General features: G+C 38.7%; 1 protein-coding gene and 1 pseudogene across 1 annotated transcript in view; both read right to left on the bottom strand.

The window, feature by feature from the left end:
* The window catches only part of RIMS1 (regulating synaptic membrane exocytosis 1), a 446,205-nt gene that overhangs the window by 26,163 nt on the left and 401,923 nt on the right, over positions 1 to 18,119 (bottom strand). The gene's annotated exons all lie outside the window — the stretch shown is intronic.
* On the bottom strand, positions 11,365 to 11,469 carry LOC121158870 (annotated as a pseudogene).

The following is an 18,119-nucleotide window of genomic DNA, read 5'->3' as shown; positions in this document are numbered from 1 at the left end:
ATCTTGTTAAAAGGAAAAAGCAAAAAACAACACAAGGTAACCTCCTTGCCAAAGCACTGGAGTGTGTGTATTTCATTCCCAGAATTGCTTGTTTCAGAAAGAATACACACTGTCACACTTCATCTGGTCAAACTCCAACAGGCCAAGTTCAATCTGCAGTGACTTTGGCATCCCTGTTTCAGTTCATTGTTACATGTCAGACAGTACCACCTGGCCTCCGCCATGTATGACAGAATTCACAAAGTTCATGGAAAAATGGCATTAGAAGATAAACTTATTTCATAGATTTTTTTTAAACAAGAGATTATGTATGAATTTTGAAAGGTCCTTTAATGTTTATATAACTAAAAGGGGCCTACTCCTGAAGATCAGACACTGCCCACAAAAACTGGTCTTAGTTCTATTCTTCATACAGATAGTAAGATTTTGTTTGCAAGCTTAATTCTGAGATGAAATAGTGAAAGGTTCTCAATAATGCTTCTCCAAACTGTCCCCAAAAAGTACAAAAGAAAGACAAATACAGTACATCCCCTGTGCCCTGATTTCTTAGCAAAATATTTTCAGCTGTATTAGTTTACACAGTATGTTAACTTAAAAAAAAAACCAGTAAAATTCTAGATCCATCTGAGTAAAAAGAGAGGCTTCTACGTTTGATAGATTAATCGATCATTACTAAGTTAGACACAAATAAACTTAAGAGTAATGGGAAAGATGGAACCCTAGAAGGCACAGGTGAAAAGAATCATCTCCAGCATACATTCAACTATGTATGGCTAATTTTGTAAAGGTTAAATGTCACAGAAAATATTTGTGTGGTAAAATGCAAAAGTTCTTAAGTTTTGTATCTTCTTCATAGGGACCCTGTAATACAATATGGATAAAGTCATCATCACCAATAAAAAATTCATGCCACGTCTAGCAGACTCCAAGTTCTGGCCAAACAACTTCATTGGCTTCCAGAACTACAGGGCCCTTCTTTTTAGAGGACCATGTTATGGCAGGTCCCCTTTTTCAACACGTCACATACAGAACTGCTGGGTACCAAGGTCAATCTCGTCTGTCTGTTGGGCATCAAGCATCCAGTAAAATGACAATGACTTTCATAAAAATTTTCAACATTTGCAAACTATGTCCAACTTGCTTATGGAGTAACCAAAGATGAAAGAAGTTAAAAGATTTTGCTATAATCACAATACCATGAACAACAGAGTGCAAATCCAGAGACTGTAGTCCAAGTTATGAAATGCTTACCCTTTATTAAACTCTCTTTAGGTAACCAATGAGGGGCCCAACTCCACACACAGTAGGCAGAGGTGAGCTAACTGCCTCTTACTGCCTCTTGAGTGCTGGCTAGTGCTGCAAGACACGTGTAACTTCAAAAATGACATTTCTCCTAATTGTAGGCTTCACTCTGTTCCTGTTTCTGTCTGCATTTCTGTCTTTGAACAGAATTTAGTCAACTGTTGAGAGTATACTTGTTATACTTTAAATACACGCACGGACATATACACACATAAACTGTAAAACGTTTAAGTATGGCTGGAGTTTCAAATCTTAAGAATTTCATAATACTGTTCTATCAGGAGAAAAGACAGGATGACTGTTTGCTTTACATACATTTCTAAGGAGAATATTCATTTGGACATTTTAATAAAAGCTTATCAGAATAATGAGCCTTCATCTACGCACGTACTTGGACCTACTATCATGTGTAATCAACCACTGAATAACACAGAGATAGGTGGAAAACACTGAGGTGAAATAACAACTAAACAAATTGTCTTTAGAACTACTTCCAATGGATTCTATACTTGCACAAGCATGCACATAAAAAAGAAAAAAAAAAGGAATAACTATTCTGTTAAATCTTTCAGTGTCAGCACTTTACCCAGAGTAAAATTTGAGTCTAAAATTTTTAACATAAAAACCATCTCATTATTTTAGGAAAAGTCACATAAGTTTTACTTTTTTGGGGAAGAGTTATCTTCCAATCCGTTTGTCTTCCAACTGCAATTGTGTGAAGACCAATCTCTCCTTCTGTGTTAGAAAAGTACCTCTTCTCTTTTGCAGCACCCCTAACCTATACTTACTCCCCCTTTCTTCTCCATCTTATTCTTTCCCATTTTACTCCTCAAACTGTAGAACCCTCCAAAGTTCTCCTTCTGTATGTTGCCTATATCCATGTCTGTCTACACACACTATTGTTTCCTCATACCGCACACACAAACACTCACACACACTCCTACCTTCATTTCTCAGATCTTAACCAGTTAGACGGTACAGCTGTAGGCAGTGCAGATTCGTTAGTGAATGCAGGTTATAACTTGGTAGGGGACGAAACTGTTTCAGCAATTCCACCAGTAGGATCAGAAGCATAGAACATGTCTGACTGCATAATGCAACAAGGGGCAAATCAACATCTGCTGGGCTGAGTTAAAGAGCGTTCCAGAAAAGAATACAAAGCTTGAGCTGTACCTTGAAACTAAATGAAAATTTGCCCCATGAATAAGAAGGAAAATGACATTTAAGATTGTGGGGCAAATTGTACCTTCAAAGTTCATGATGAAAATCACTGGTATACTATCAGGGCCAAGGCTGTTTGCATCTCTGGCCCTGGTACTTTCAATGCCGAAGGAAAGCAGGGATGTCCATCTGTATTGTTCCTGGTTCTTCTGGGAATCTTGAAAAACCAGTGAAAAACTACGGTGAACATCCGAGGCTGTATGTTATCATGTTTATTTCTTCGGCTGTTTCATCTTTTAATTAACACTTTTTTTCTTTCTTCTAATAACCCATCTTTGATGTGGACTTCTACTGTATTAGGAGAAAATCCTTAATCATTTAACCTCATGTACATCATCTTTATGTGGATAATTCCTATGGATCTTCCAACATCACTAACTTCCCAGATGTCCAATACTGATTTCCAATAGATTCCCAGTCATGTCTATGTAGAAATTCTCCTAGTATTTTAGAGTTTATAGTGCTTTAAAAGGAGCCCTTATATATCCAACTGGGTAGGCCAAAGTCCCTAGGAATCCAATCAAATATAAACTGGGTGTTGATGTAAATGGTTTTACAGATGACACAGAGGCCAACCTCAGTGGAGATGGTTGAGGCTTCCCTGATGAGAACATTACATCAATGGACTGCAGTTCAGCCAGTGCCAGAGCACTCCACCCTGCCCCTTCTCACTGCCTGCACTATGGCTGTGGACTTGCCTAGCCAGCTCCCACGACCAGACAAACCATTTTATTCTATAGATTTTGATTTTCTGGTTGAGCCCTGATAGAAATTTACAAACTCAAATTGGCCTGCTAATTTTCTTCTTTTAAAAGTTAAGGATACCACTGTTTATTTTCCACTATCAAAACATACATTCTATGGCTGTATTTCTTCTATTCAATGAGAGAAAAGAGGTCCTTCTTTTGTATTTCATCTCCCTCTCCATTGAGATACTTGTCATTTCAACTGAAGTTTCATAATTTACCATGTTATGTTTATACTGAATGGTGTATTGATCTCCAGCTCCAGATTTACTGGGTTTCCAATATTTGAGCATCCCAATCATAGCACTTTCTCATTGAGTCCCACCAATGTTGGCATCTTTCCTTCTCTCTACTCATGCACAGAACCCCTCTGCTAAACCAAACTGGTTACATCCTGTTCTGTCTTCATGAGATGACATTTCTCTGCCTCTAGCTTTTCCTCAAACTATGTCACCTACATAGAAGGTTTTTTCTATGAATGCTTTGATACCACCCCAGAGCATGCTTTCTGTTTCTTCTTTTTAAAAAATATTTTATTTTTATTATTTTTCATTGGAAAGTCAGATATACAGAGAGGATGAGAGACAGAGAGGAAGATTTTCCATCCAATGGTTCACTCCCAAAGCAGCAGCAATGGCGGGAGCTGCGCTGATCTGACTCAGGAACCAGGAGCCTCTTCCAGGTCTCCCAGGCAGGTGCAGGGTCCCAAGGCTTTGGGTCATCCTTAACTGCTTCCCCAGGCCACAGGCAGGAAGCTGGATTGGAAGCGGGGCTGCCGGGATTAGAACAGGTGCCCACATGGGATCCTGGTGTGGTATGTGCAAAGTGAGGACTTTAGCCACTAGGCTACTGCACCAGCCCTTTCTTCTTAAGCATCTTTTTTTTTACAAGATACTCTAATCAGCCTAAGTGGTTAGTAGTATTGTTCTCTAATTAACAATATTAATTATTTCCCTGTAAATAAATTACTAATTGACTATGAGCTAGTTTATGAAAACACATGTGAATGATAGACTTATTGAAATGATTAATGTCTATGTAACTTTTTGTCTGAATCTACATGCTTCTGTATGTGTCTCAGCCCCATCCCCTCAGAATACTTTGGGAGGGTGGTTCTCAGAAAATGTTAATTAGATTTTAGTAAATAAAACAATATTGCCTGCATGCTATCTTCAAAGGAACCTAAGTTCTTCCTATTAATTAGTCAGACAGAAAAGGAAAATCGAGGCAACATTGATTCCACAGTGCTCTTCCTATACAAAGTTTGAAGTGTAGAAGGGAAGAACGGAACTTTTTTTTTTTTTTACCTATGTACAAAAATAAACTTTTTGCTGCTTATAAATAATAAGCACAGATAAGAAGCAACAACAGTACAGTTTAGTGACTTGCTTAAGCACAAAGGTGGCAGAAAACCGAACAGTTGTTAAGATTCCTTTTAAAACAAATGACTGAAACTAAATTGGGAATTAGGGGAGGGAAAGATTTTATAAATCACAAATGTATTGCCGTCATCCTGAATATATTTATGCTTTCATTCCATGGCTAATCTTTGCTTCTGAAGTTAAATACCGAGTGTTAAGCTAAAAATTGAGAAGTGATTCCAAACAAGTATTACTAAGAATTCAACATCCATAACAAGATAACAGCACTAACCAGAAAACTTCTCATAACTCCCCTCAAGAGCAAAAGTGCTCTTATTCAGATGTTGATCTGGAGTCCTCTTAGGAAGAAGGAAGCAACAGAGCGATGGATAAATGTGGATGCTACCACACTTAGGATATGGCTAAGATTTGGAGAATAGCATTGGTCTTTAATACACTTTTTAAACACTGTCTTTTTCCAGAGAGTTCTTAGAATGGGTTTGGCACAGGCACTTGTGGTGACACTAATATATTTCCAACTTCAGCCAAGTTGTTTGTGACATCATTATATGAGTAAATAAGCAAATAAATTAGAAAAATTCATCAGATAACATTTCTCCCAATAATTTACCAAAAAAGTACAAAATTAATGTATCTGAAAATTCACCAAACTCTTAACATAGTTTCTCCAGTTCTAAAAAGGTACACTTCTTTGGTCTTTGCCTAAGCATAAAAAGTGAAAGACAAATTTTTGGAGCCTAAATAGAAAGTGTGACTTATAATTTCCAAATGCTAAGTAAATACACTTGAGCACTTCTTTCAGAAATGTTTTCCTATGACTATGTCTACAAGGGCTGTGTGTATCAGATGCAGTTGGCACAATTTTAAATAGAAATACAATTGCTTTAAAGAAAAATGTAACATTGTGATAACATTAAGATGTATGTTTTGGCACTAATGAGTGGGTATAAGCTCTGCTCAATTTCAAACCCAGCCTTAAAACCCTGCAACCCTAGCTTTAAAGTTAATCATATTCTGACCTTACAATTTTATAAATAAACATACAGCTGCAGCATCCTTTTCTTAGAGCTTCATCTACCACAAAACCAGTTTTACATTTTCTTCCTCATTCAATTCCTGCTGATCTCAAATATAATACTATCATAGTTTGAAACTGCTGCCTCTCCACGAAAGTCACAGGCAAATAAGCAAATACCAAATTTGGCTTTTGACTTTCACTTTAACAACTGAAGTTATATATGAACTAACTCTTGTAAGTATTTAGTAAATACACAAATGGAACATTGGCTTACCTTGTTTGTGTTGAAAAAATATTAAGAATCAGTATGAAATCGCCCTCCGAGAAACACAGTGCTCAAAGCTGCTCTGACCTGGTTTAAGTAACTTGTGCTGTTTGTGGATGGAATAGCTATCAGAGTGCTCTGTGAAGCCTTCCTTCTTGCTCTGGCTCTTGCTCCCTCCTCCAATTCATCCTCCCTTGTCCTTCCCTCCTCCTTCTCTGCTACCCCCTCGACCTCTCTCTTACACACACACACACACACACACACACTCTCTCTCTCTCTCTCTCACACACACACACACACACACACACACACACACACACACACACAGTATGATTAAATTACTTCTGCCAAAATTGTTTTTCTATAGCTTGTTGTAAGCTCATGAAGTGCAAAATCACAGAAGAATTTCAACATGGATCATCTCATAAATTTGGAAACTGCTTAACAGCCACAATTTGAAAACTGCTACGTGTCACAAAATTTTAAACATACTACATGAGGAAGACACATTTCAATAAATGATGTTAAAGTATGCTGCTTACTTGATTATATACTGGACGGCTTTTGACAAGACATATCCTAGAAGTAAAGCTGAGGACTAATATATCATTTTGAAAAGATTCCTCTTTAAAGGTTTTTTTTAAAACATGGACAAGAATAAAGTGCCACAACCATTTCATATACGCATTTGGCAATTATTATGTTCATTTGATACATTTAAGCTGTGAAAATTACTTTTAAGATTCATTCATTAAACATTTATAGTTTCAGCTGCCTTCCCCTAGTTGTCCTGCTGCTGGGAGAGCACTAGGGCAAGGAGGATGTTTTAAAAACAAAGTCCCAGAGCCAGTACAACTTGTTGAGGCTCTGTTGCAACACCAGTGTTCCATATCAGAATGGCGATTTGAGTCCCACCTAATTACTTCCAATCTAATTCCCTGGTAATGTGCCTAGGAGGGAAGAGCAGAAGGTCCAGGGATGTGGGCCCTTGTCACCAATGTGAGAGACAGGGATAGAATTCCTGGCTCCTGACTCCAGATTGACCCAGCCCTGATTATTCTGGCCATTTAAGGAAGTGAAGCAGCAAATTGGAGATCTCTCTCTCTCTTTCTCTCCCTGTGCGTGTGTGTGTTGCTAGAATAAAAAATCTCAACACTTATTAAACACTGTACTTACCCATACTCTGTGCTCAACATGGTACGCACATTTCCATTAATTCTCATCATAATTTTCTGGTGTTGGTACTGCTCTATTTTACAAAAACAGGAACAGAGGCTCTGATTCAAGTATTAGTAAGTGCAAAAACCATCAATAGCAGCAAAAAAAAAAAAAAGGTTGGACTCAAAAAATTTTATCTCCACTAAAATCTATATTGTAAGCTTTAAATTTTTTTCATGTTAGCAATGCCAAAGGAGGGGGAATGGTGACAAGAGGACCAGTTTGCTGTGAAGGTATTTCTCCCTGTGGCTCCTCCTCTCTTCAACACTGGCCCTGAGAAATTGAAAATAACAGAATTCAGACTGTTCCACTTCTTCCCTCCAGGGCTGTGCTAACTACACGAATGGACAAGGAGCAGCAGAGTGGTCACATGTCCTGCTAACTGTAGGACAGTCCTAGTTTATGCCCATTGTTCTGGCAAACTGTGAATAGTGTCTCTTCATATTCTCAAAGATACTGCAGTTTGGATGCCAAACTTTACAGTCAACTTGCATATAAGAGGTAGATCTATACACATCGGATTAAAGAGGCTTTTATACAACTGCAAGTGAGTTTCTGAAATTTAAAACTTTTATTAAAATTGAAATGTCAATGGAAGCAAATCTGTGCCCATTTAAAGTTTTGCCCAGAGGTACCTTGGTAGACAATGCATCTGGCCCTTAGCATGTGGAATATTATCTCGGTTTATCAGGGGAAGCTATGTGTATGGGGATTCTCAGTGTGAGGCAACTTAGGCAGAGAGAAGAGCAAGATGGTCATCTTCACAATATGGAATGAAAGATCAGAGGGAAGAGAAAAATGAACAATGTCCACTATCATATCTTGTACATTTAGAAAAATTAGGATAAATGGAATTAAACTCATACCAATTATATTACTATCCTTCCCCCCCCCCCATATATCCCAAACTACACACATACAGACGGAGACCCTATTTTGAAGGAACTGTGGCAGGTGCTAATGGTGCTCCGGCCATATCCTCAGGGATGCACTGTTCCCATTCATAAGGATGCTATCTTACTGCAGATACCTGCACTCACTGTTGACAGTTCCTTCCAGTTGCTGGAGTCAAGGGGACCCATGAAGATAACAAGCAGCCTGACATATCAAAGTGCTAGAGATTCGGCAAGCAGTCCTTAGCCAAGAAGAAACAAGACCTGCTGGATAAATGCTTCGGCCTCTTCACTCTCATGGGAGGCACCTCCATAATCTCCCACAGGACTCCAGGGGGACTGAGCCCCAGTTGCTCCACGGCAGCAATCTCTTAAGTAACACACACAAACAGTAAGATCATATATTGTGTTCCTTTGCCTATCTTATATCTCTGCAATCCACACTGGTGCTTTGTTGAGATCACCTGTGAAATAAAGTGTGTCTCTCTTGCAGACTTCTTTTAGGGCAACTTAACCAACACAACTGCCAGATTCAGCTATGCTTACTCAGTAATGCTGAGAGCTGTGGTTTGACCACCATTTAGGAAAGGTAAAAACTTTAAATTAATCAACGGACCAGCATCTTACAAAGATGAAAATTTAATCAAATTTACTTGACAAAAACTATAAAAGACTAACATTTCACAGGTGGTACTGTGGGGAATAAGCATCGAGTAAAGTCTCTCTCAGTAATTTATCTCTACAGACTGATCAATTTTATATGTCTCTCCAGATTGAGTGGCATTTTGCAGCAATTAAGTTACCCTTCTGAATGGCCACATCCCTTATCCTAGTGCAAGCTCTGAGTTCCAACTACTCTGCTTTGGATCCAGCTTCCTACTAGTGTGTGTCACAGGCCAATAATACTGTATGAGACATGGATCTAGACCTGGGCTTCTAGGCTCAGCCTGACCTCGCCCTGGTTGTTGTGGATATTTGGGGAGCAAATCAGCCAAGGGAGATATTTACATCTCTGCTTTTTAAGTAAAAATGAAAATAAGTACAAAGTAAAAGTTAATTTGAGAGGAAGAGAGGCATCCATGTCTCTCACACATGTTTATGCACGCGCGCGCACACACACACACACACACACACACACACACACACACACTGCTTCCATGTGCTGTTTACTACCCAGATAACCACAAAGGCCCAGGAAGCTTCTGATGGAGCTGAACTGGGAATTAGATTCTATGTTTTTTGATGTAAGACTAAGTATCCTGAGTGTCTCAATTACCACACCAAATGCAGGTCCCTACCTTCACTAGTTTAATATCTGCTGATCTATCAGCAGAGAAATGACTCAAATATTACTTGTTTTGAACTATGTCAGAAGGGGTATAAAACTATTGAAAAGTAAATGGGACAAAATTAAAGAGGGAAAAAAATCATAAAGAAATCATAACCTTATGATAGAAAAATAGGAGGGCCAGAAATGAGCTGTGTTTTTATTGCTAGGAGTTAAGGAAGGGTCTGGACCTATCACCAGGAATGAGAAGGCCCAAGCAAAGGACTGGTACTAGCTGATACTGGTAAAAGCTGATACTAGCAGACCCTTTCTAAGGTGTTTTCATGGAAGACACAGGGGAGGCTTCCTCAAAGCTTCTTGATTCCCAAGTTGTAGACATTGCGTGATGTCCACAGAATCGGAAGCTGAGTAGGGAAAGGAGGCCTCTCCTTTCCCACCCTCACATCAGCTACTGACTCAGATAACCTTTAAAACCTATGGACAAAGGTCTGTTACGGTCGAAGACAAACTCTGTCACCACCTGGTTACACTCTGCATATGTTTACGGGTGCCTGAACTCCTGATTTCAAGCAAACTGTGTTCATTAGACAATTACGAAGAAAATGCAAACACCTGGTCAAAGACAGAGTACAAATAGTTCCAGCATAAAGCAACCTATCAGGAATATTTCCATCTTTTTCATGCATTTTGAATAGTACTTCATGAGATATATTTGAAAGAGGAGTCACTGCAATACAAATGTACAGATGCCCACATCCTTTGTAGGGGAACAGTTGTGAATTCTATATTTGAGTTCTAACTATCTTCATCCTAATTCACTTCTTTTCATCTCCTCTTACTTCTGCCTCTTCTATAGCCTCACTCTCCAAAGCAAACAGAAAGACCTTTAAATTTGTTAATGAACTGACCTTTGGCCAGGATCCCTCTATAATCCTTGACTACATTTAAGATGAAAGCCAACTTTCATATATAGTCACCTGGCATTAGTGGAACCAAGCCTTTACTTCCTTTCAAATTCTCTTTCTTCTTTCCTGTAGGCTACCATTCTGGTAATTTTACTTGTTCAAAATTATATTAGCTTCCCCAAGCCTTGTTCCTAATATTTCTTTTGTCTAAGGTCCTCTCCCTTTCCTCTGCCCAAGCCCTTGTGCCCAGCCCACTGTACCTCATGGTCCCTTTGCAAATGTAAACCTCACTGCCACTATTCCAGATACTAGGTAGTATAGGGCGCTATGTTCTTCATAATATTAACAGGTTGAGGTGACCACCAAGGCCCATATTTTAGTTACATTGTAGGGCTGTGTCATCTAGCTTATTACTGTAATATCTAAGCCCAGGTAATGCTTGGAGCAGACTAGAATTTCAATAAACATATTTAGAATGAAAGATCAAAGAAGTCACACCAGACCTTGCTCCAGACTCCATATTCCTTGTGTTATATCTCCTAGAATTAATGAATTGGAAATTAAAACTTATGGGGAAAATGGCAATGAATAGAATATTAAGAAAATGACTAGAAATCAAACTTTCAAGATATAATTTTGGCAAGAATTATATCTATACATTTTTAAGTTAGTCAAAACATACAGATGGGGCTCCACACGGTAGCCTAGTGGCTAAATCTTTGTTTTGCATGCACACTGGAATTCCATAGGATCATCTCATATCCTGGCAGCTCTACTTCCCATCAGCTCCCTGCTCGTGGCCTAGGAAGGCAGTTGAGTATGGCCCAAAGCCTTGGGACCCTGCATCTACATGGGAGACTTGGAGAAAGCTCCTGGTTCCTGGCTTCAGATTGGCTAAGCAATGGCTGTTGCAGCCACTTGGGGAGTGAACCAGCAGACAGAAGATCTTTGTCTCTGTCTCTCCTTCTCTTTGTAAACTTGCCTTTCCAATAAAAATAAATAAATATTTAAAAGCAACACCCCAAAGCCCCATGCAGGTGAATAATGCACTGTTATCATGTAGCTGTTTTTTCTGATGTAAGAAATAATGGGATAAATTCAGTGTTAAATTAAGTGGGGTATATTTATGAAGTCTGCATTTAAAAAATATTTATTTATTTGTGTATTTAACTTGTTAAACTGATAAGAACAGATACTACACTTGATTGTAGCCAAAAGGCCGAGAAGCGATTATTTGTGTATTTAATTTGTTTATGGGAGAAAGAGCATGTGTAAGAAACATGGTGAGAATGACCATTCCATCGTTCATTCTCTCCTCCAGGGCTAGTTCAGGCCAAAGCCAGGATCCCAGAGCTCAATCCAGGTCTCCCACTTGGGAAAAACATGTGAGCTATCGTCTACTACCTACCAGGGAATACATAATGAGAAGGTGGATGGGAAGCAGATTAGATATCACTTAACAGCTATCATGTTCTTCAATTGCCATTTTCTTGCAATTTGCCCTTTTATTATACATCTATAAACACTGCAGTGTCTAATTTTATATTCATAATTTTGTTTGTTCAGTTTTATCAAACTTCGTTTATTTGGTTAGCCTGCTAAATTTTCCACAATAAATAAAATCTACTTTATGTCTTGACCCTCCCATAGAAATGAAACTACATCAGCAAGTGGCTTCTTTTCACTGAAAATCACTCAAGAATCTCAGAAGGGAAACGTCTGCCATAATCTGACAAAAGAACCCAGGAAAGTGGCCATTTCCCCCCACCACGGTAACCGAGTAAACTTGATAAAGCATGAATAGTTACTGCACTCCTTGATCCAAAAGTTTGAATTAAATATATTATTCTGTATTTTCAGATGAAAACAGTAATTGATCATTTCTAAGACTAAACTCAAAGTGTTCTTTATTTCCATCTTAATTCTATCATAAAACCAAAGTGATGATTCATTTCATTTAGAATGTTCAAATACCACATAGGTATATTGTTTCATTCATGGTCTGTATCAAACTTTTTTCCAATGCTGCTCTGCCAATCAGCCTTTCTCCCTTGGGCGAGATGTCTTAAATAAAAAATGACAAAATCCATACAAATTAATTCATTCTTCAGATTCTGCAAAAACTTAAATCTATCGGGCGGTGAGTAAAATATGCCCTCCCTCCCCAGCCCCCCATCCTCGCTAACACACATACAGATAATCACATCCTAGTGTGTATAACCTATTGGTTTGCTATCCAGCATTACATAATGAGAGAATGCATGGCTGTAGATGGAATTAAATTGTTGATAAACTGATTTTAACAGAGGACCACTATGAATTATTTCTCTGTGTATGTGTGTGTGTGTGTAATCAATGGGTCCTACTAAAGGAGAAATAGCATAGTGATACGATGCGTTTACTCAGCCGTTCCTGGCTTTGAAGATGGAAAAGTCTGTAATCTAAAGCAGGAGGATGATTCCAGGTGCTGGAGAGGCAAGAGAACAGATTTTCCCCTGGAGCCTCCAGAAGGAACCCAGCCCTGCCAAAGCGTTCCTCCATTTAGGACTTCTGGCATCTGGAATAGTAAGAGCATACATTTGTTGTTTTAAGTCACCAAGTTTGTACCAAGTTATAACAGCAGCAATGAGGAACTCACACCCAGCCTTTTTCTGAAGTAAGTACTCAAAAAGCCAAAACTTGTCAAAAGTACCTCTCTCAAGCTCTCTTTAATTTATAAGATCTTATGATCCAAATTCTGAGATTATAAAATGTTTCTAAACAAGTACGAAGAGATTACTATTTAAATGGAAGATTTCTAAGGCTAGAAAACTGCTATAAAATTATACCCACATCTATAGAAAAGTATCATGTGTATTAGAATCCATTTATTCAGTATCAAAAACAATGCTAAAAAATTAACACTAGCATTACCAATATTTTCTTTAAATATATACACCACATTCATGTGTGTGCACATATATATATATAATTGCAAAATGATGGATATGATTTTTATATACTGTGTATACAAACACATGAAAAATATACATTTATACTTTTCTTCTTTCTGAGCCCATTTACAGTATAAATGTAAATATAAATTTATTTTTAAACTATTCAGAAATTTACATTTAGTCTCAACTCCACACATATTGACTGACACAAGTTTTGGAAAGTTGTTTAATTTCTCTCTTATGCAAATTAGAAACTGCTAGTTGCTGGGATAAATGGATATTGCAAACCTAAAGTGCCTAGTATAGAACATAGCAACTAAAAGTCCAATATCTATCACACTGATGCAATCAGCTGGTGTTTGTAAATTTATATATTAAATGGCATTGTCTAACATATCTAAATTTTGTTTCAAATAAGGATTCTAATCTCTTTATTAATTTGAAGCTGCTGCAAATAGTAAGACTATTTTAGATAAACACACAATACTCCTGTCAGAAGGAAGTTAAAAAGCATAATACATAGATTTATACATATGATGTAAATTAATAATATATAAATGGGATCTTGGAATTAGAACTGGATATGATTATGAGAAGCTATTTATAATCACAGATATTACTGGTGATTTTTCAGTATATGGTAGGGGGTACCAAATATTATTTCATGGTGACTCTAAATAATTGAGAAGGAATCAATAAGCTGCTGCTTGAGAATTTTGGAAGCTATGAAATGTGAATTCAGAGGCTAAATGAAATTCTGACTTGCAAATTTCTCTGTTTTAGCTCAGGCACTTCAACTGAAGCAAACAAATATGATAAATCTGCAATCTGTATAAAAAACTAATTCTCTCTGTAAAGGCTTCTATATTTTAAAGGACAGAAAATGTTTCTGGAAAGTTGGGTAAGACACAAACATGTTGTAAGTTGGGTCATTTTCAACCTGCTCATGGGGAAATACTAATTTAAAACAACATATGTTTGAGATCTCACATTGGAAAAGGCTCTGGCTTTGTGATTTCTGTAGTCCGTTATTTTCCTCACATGACCCAGGATAATTCTTGTTAAATGGATGGGGAATCTGTTTCTGTTTTACATCTGACTTTAAAAAATGTGATATAGGGCCCGGTGCGGTGGCGCAAGTGGTTAAGGTCCTCGCCTAACACGCCCGGGATCCCATATGGGCGCCGGTTCTAATCCCGGCAGCCCCGCTTCCTTTCCAGCTCCCTGCCTGTGGCCCGGGAAAGCAGTCAAGGACGGCCCAAAGCTTTGGGACCCTGCACCCGCGTGGGAGACCCTGAAGAGGCTCCTGGCTTCGGATCGGCATAGTATCGGCCCGTTGCGCTCACTTGGGGAGTGAATCATCGGACGGAAGATCTTCCTCTCTGTCTCTCCTCTCTGTATATCTGCCTTTCCAATCAAAAAATAATAAAAATAAATCTTTAAAAAAAAAAAAAAATGTGATATAATACTAATTTCCTTACTCTAGGGAGTTTTGGTGAGAATATGAGTGCTAATTTAACAAACTTTGCTATTTATGTAATAATATGAAATATCCAGTAAGGAAGGTCATTGTGCTCTTTGGGGAGATCAGTAGGAAAAATATTGATTGCTTATCAGTGATGAAATGTGTGGAGGGCTATCTATCTATCTACAGATCTAGGTAACATTTAGCAAGTTAACAGGAGTCTGAGATGTCAGACGCTATTGCTTTCCTCAACTCCCCATGCCTACCCCTTCCCTCTTCTCTGTAACAATGCAAAAGGTATCTCTCCTCCTTTAAGTGACAGCATTTGCCTTCTCTGACTAGCTACTATCAAGTATAATTTGAAAGGCAGAGTCATGGAGACAGAGGGGAGAAAGAGAGAGAGAGAGAGGGAGAGAGGGAGAGAGAGAGAGAGAGAGAGAGAGAGAGAGAGAGAGAGAAGAGAGTTGGAGATCTCCCATCCGCTAGTTTATTCCCCAAAAGGTTGCAAGAACGGGGACTGCGCTGGACCAAAGCCAGGAGCCAGCAGATTCTTCCAGGTCTTACATGAATGGCAGCAGCTCAAGTACTTGGGCCATTTTCCACTGCTAACTAGGGCCATTAGCAGGAAGCTGAATTAGAAGTGGAGCATCTGTAACTCTACAAAGTGCCCAAATGGGATGCTGATATCATATGCAGCAGGTTAACCCATTATACCACAATGCTGGCCCCTCTACATAGATTTATCTTTTTAAAAAAATTTTTTTGTTGTTGTTGCAAAGTCAGATATACAGACAGGATATCTTCCAGACAGAGAGCAAGAACTTCCATTCGTTGATTCACTCCCCAAGTGGTCGCAACGGCTGGAGCTGAGCCAATCCAAAGACAGAAGCCCAGAGTCTCTTCTGGGACTACTCTGTGGGTGCAGCATCCCAAGGCTTTGGGTCATCTTTGACTGCTTTCCCAGGCGACAGGCTGAGAGTTGGGGCTGCCAGAGTATGAATCTGAACTGGATCCTGTCACATTCATGCTGAGGACTTTAGCTACTAGGCTACTGCACTGCATGTCTTTATCTAAAAATATTCTTTTCAAGTATTCCTGAAGCTTAATGATTTGTAAAGTAATTCTTCATTCATTCTGTAGGGAAACAATAATTACAACCTAAAAATGTATTAGGACCTGGAGTCAGTATAGTGTAGACAAATCTTGGGGACCAACTGGATATAGAATTCTATGATAGTAGCTGGCATTGTGACATAGTGGATTAAGCCACTGCTCTCCACCTAACATGGAGCTGATTTGAGAACTGGCTGCTCCACCTCTGATCCAGATCCCTCTAATGTGCCTGGAAAAGCAAGGGAAGATGGCCCAGGGATTGGGACCCTGTAGCCAACAACATGGAAGAGAGAAGCTTCTGACTTCATCTTGGCCAAGTCCAGACATCGTGATCATTTGGAGATCTCTTTCTCTATGTCTTCCCTCCACTAATTTTTTCAAATGAATTCTTTCTTTCTTCCTTCCTCACTCCGTCTTTCTCTCTTTCTCTCCCTCCCTTCCTCCCTCCCTTTCTTCCTTCCTTCCTTCCTTCCTTCCTTCCTTCCTTCCTTCCTTCCTTCCCTCCCTCCTTCCTTCCTTCCTTCTCTCCCTCCCTCCCTCCCTCCTTCCTCCTTCCCTCCCTCCCTCCTTCCTTCCTTCCTTCCTCCCTCCTCCTTCCTTCCTTCCTTCCTCCCTCCCTCCCTCCCTCCCCCCTCCCTCCCTCCTTCCTTCCTTCCCCCTCCTCCTTCCTTCCTTCCTCCCTCCCTCCCTCCTTCCTTCCTTCCTCCCTCCCTCCTTCCTTCCTTCCTTCCTTCCTTCCATCCCTCCCTCCCTCCCTCCTTCCTTCCTTCCTTCCTTCCTTCCTTCCTTCCTTCCTTCCTTCCTTCCTTCCTTCCTCTCACTTTCTTTTTTCTCTTTTTCTTTCTTTTTTTCTCTTTTCCTTTCTTTTTCTGGATGTTAGGCTATCTTTGGGCTATCACAGGGCATCTGTACATGTTGGGCTGGGATCATCTTGCTTATGTGGAGGAATTACATAAAGATACTATCATTTATATTTGTTGAGATGCCTAAAACAAGGAAATAGCTAGAATATCTTAACCTAATTTGGGGGGAATTGATACCTAGAATTATTATGTGGATGACCTTAATTCTAAGTGAGCTTTATCAACAAATCAAACATTTTTCTCACTGCATACAGAGAGCACAAAGATTCATTTAACCATAGCAAAGAACACTGGGACACTGCAGATGGGGGGGCATGCATATTTGTTAAAAAGTCATGCAGTCTAGAAGGTGGAAACACATAACCTCTAGTGATATAGCAGTCTGAGAACAAAGCTGTTGCAAACTTTTTCAGTGAAAAAAAAAGAATTACTTGTTTCAATTGTGTTCTCAGGCATCTTTTTTGTGCATACAAGGCTCTTGCATATAAAAGAAGAAAAGCATCGATGCACAATCATTAAGGGTTTCAAAAAAGCTTTTGAAGCCCAGATATTTTATCCTGCTCTTTTTTCTTGGTTATTTTTGCTTTAGCAACTTAAAGTGTGAATAAATATCTTTCTTTGTTTCATATAACTCACACCAAGTAAATCCTCTATGACAAACTAAATTTTAAACAGGGATATGCTACATTGCAATACTTAAAAGATTTGTGCATAAGTGTGCATAAGATTTGTGCACCCTACGTAAACTTTATAGAAGACATAAAATCTATTACAAATTAACTAGAAAATAGAGGCCCCGTTTTGTCATACCTGTACCTTGTCAAAAATTATAACTATTCTGTAGAAAATGTCAACAAAATTTTAGTTGAGTTAACAAAATCATGAACTCTTCTTTCCATGCTGTATTATCTTTCTTATTGGTTGTGGCACATGGGGAAGAATAACTGCTATATATATTAATGACATCCCAATTTGGTATGTGATACTATGGATTTTTCTCATATCTGATTTTTGAACATTCCACTGAGCTGAACAATGAATGAACTTAGATTATTTATTTGAAATACAGAGAGAGAGACAAATCCAATGAGTGACAATGCCAGTCCCAGAAGTGAATTTTAAAGAGAGGGAGGAAAAGGGAAAGGAAGAGAGAGAGAGTTTGATTAAGAGGGAATGAGAATATGAATGCACAAATATTTACAGCCAAGTTCCATTTCCAAAATAACAGCAGGAAAGATTTCAATGATGTCTGCATTTACTTTCACCCAAGCTTGGGTGACAAGCCCCTGGAAAGTTCAAGGAACTAGCAAGGTTGCAATCATGCTGGGATGTAGCTATATACTTTAGAGTATATTGATACACAATGAATAATACTAGATACATTAATAACAACTTTTATTTTCTAAATAGCAAAAAAAAAAAAATCCTAGGAAAAAATTATACAGCCGAATCTTTTTAGGTAAAATAACCAGGGTTGGGTGTCTGGATTGATTAGCGGTTAGGA

This window comes from Ochotona curzoniae, unplaced genomic scaffold, assembly GCF_017591425.1.
Source record: "Ochotona curzoniae isolate NIBS_2020 unplaced genomic scaffold, NIBS_Ocur_1.0 contig_3819, whole genome shotgun sequence".
Classification (NCBI taxonomy): Eukaryota; Metazoa; Chordata; class Mammalia; order Lagomorpha; family Ochotonidae; genus Ochotona; species Ochotona curzoniae.
Note: the sequence above shows the minus strand (reverse complement) of the source record. Positions and strands in the feature narration are given on the sequence as shown.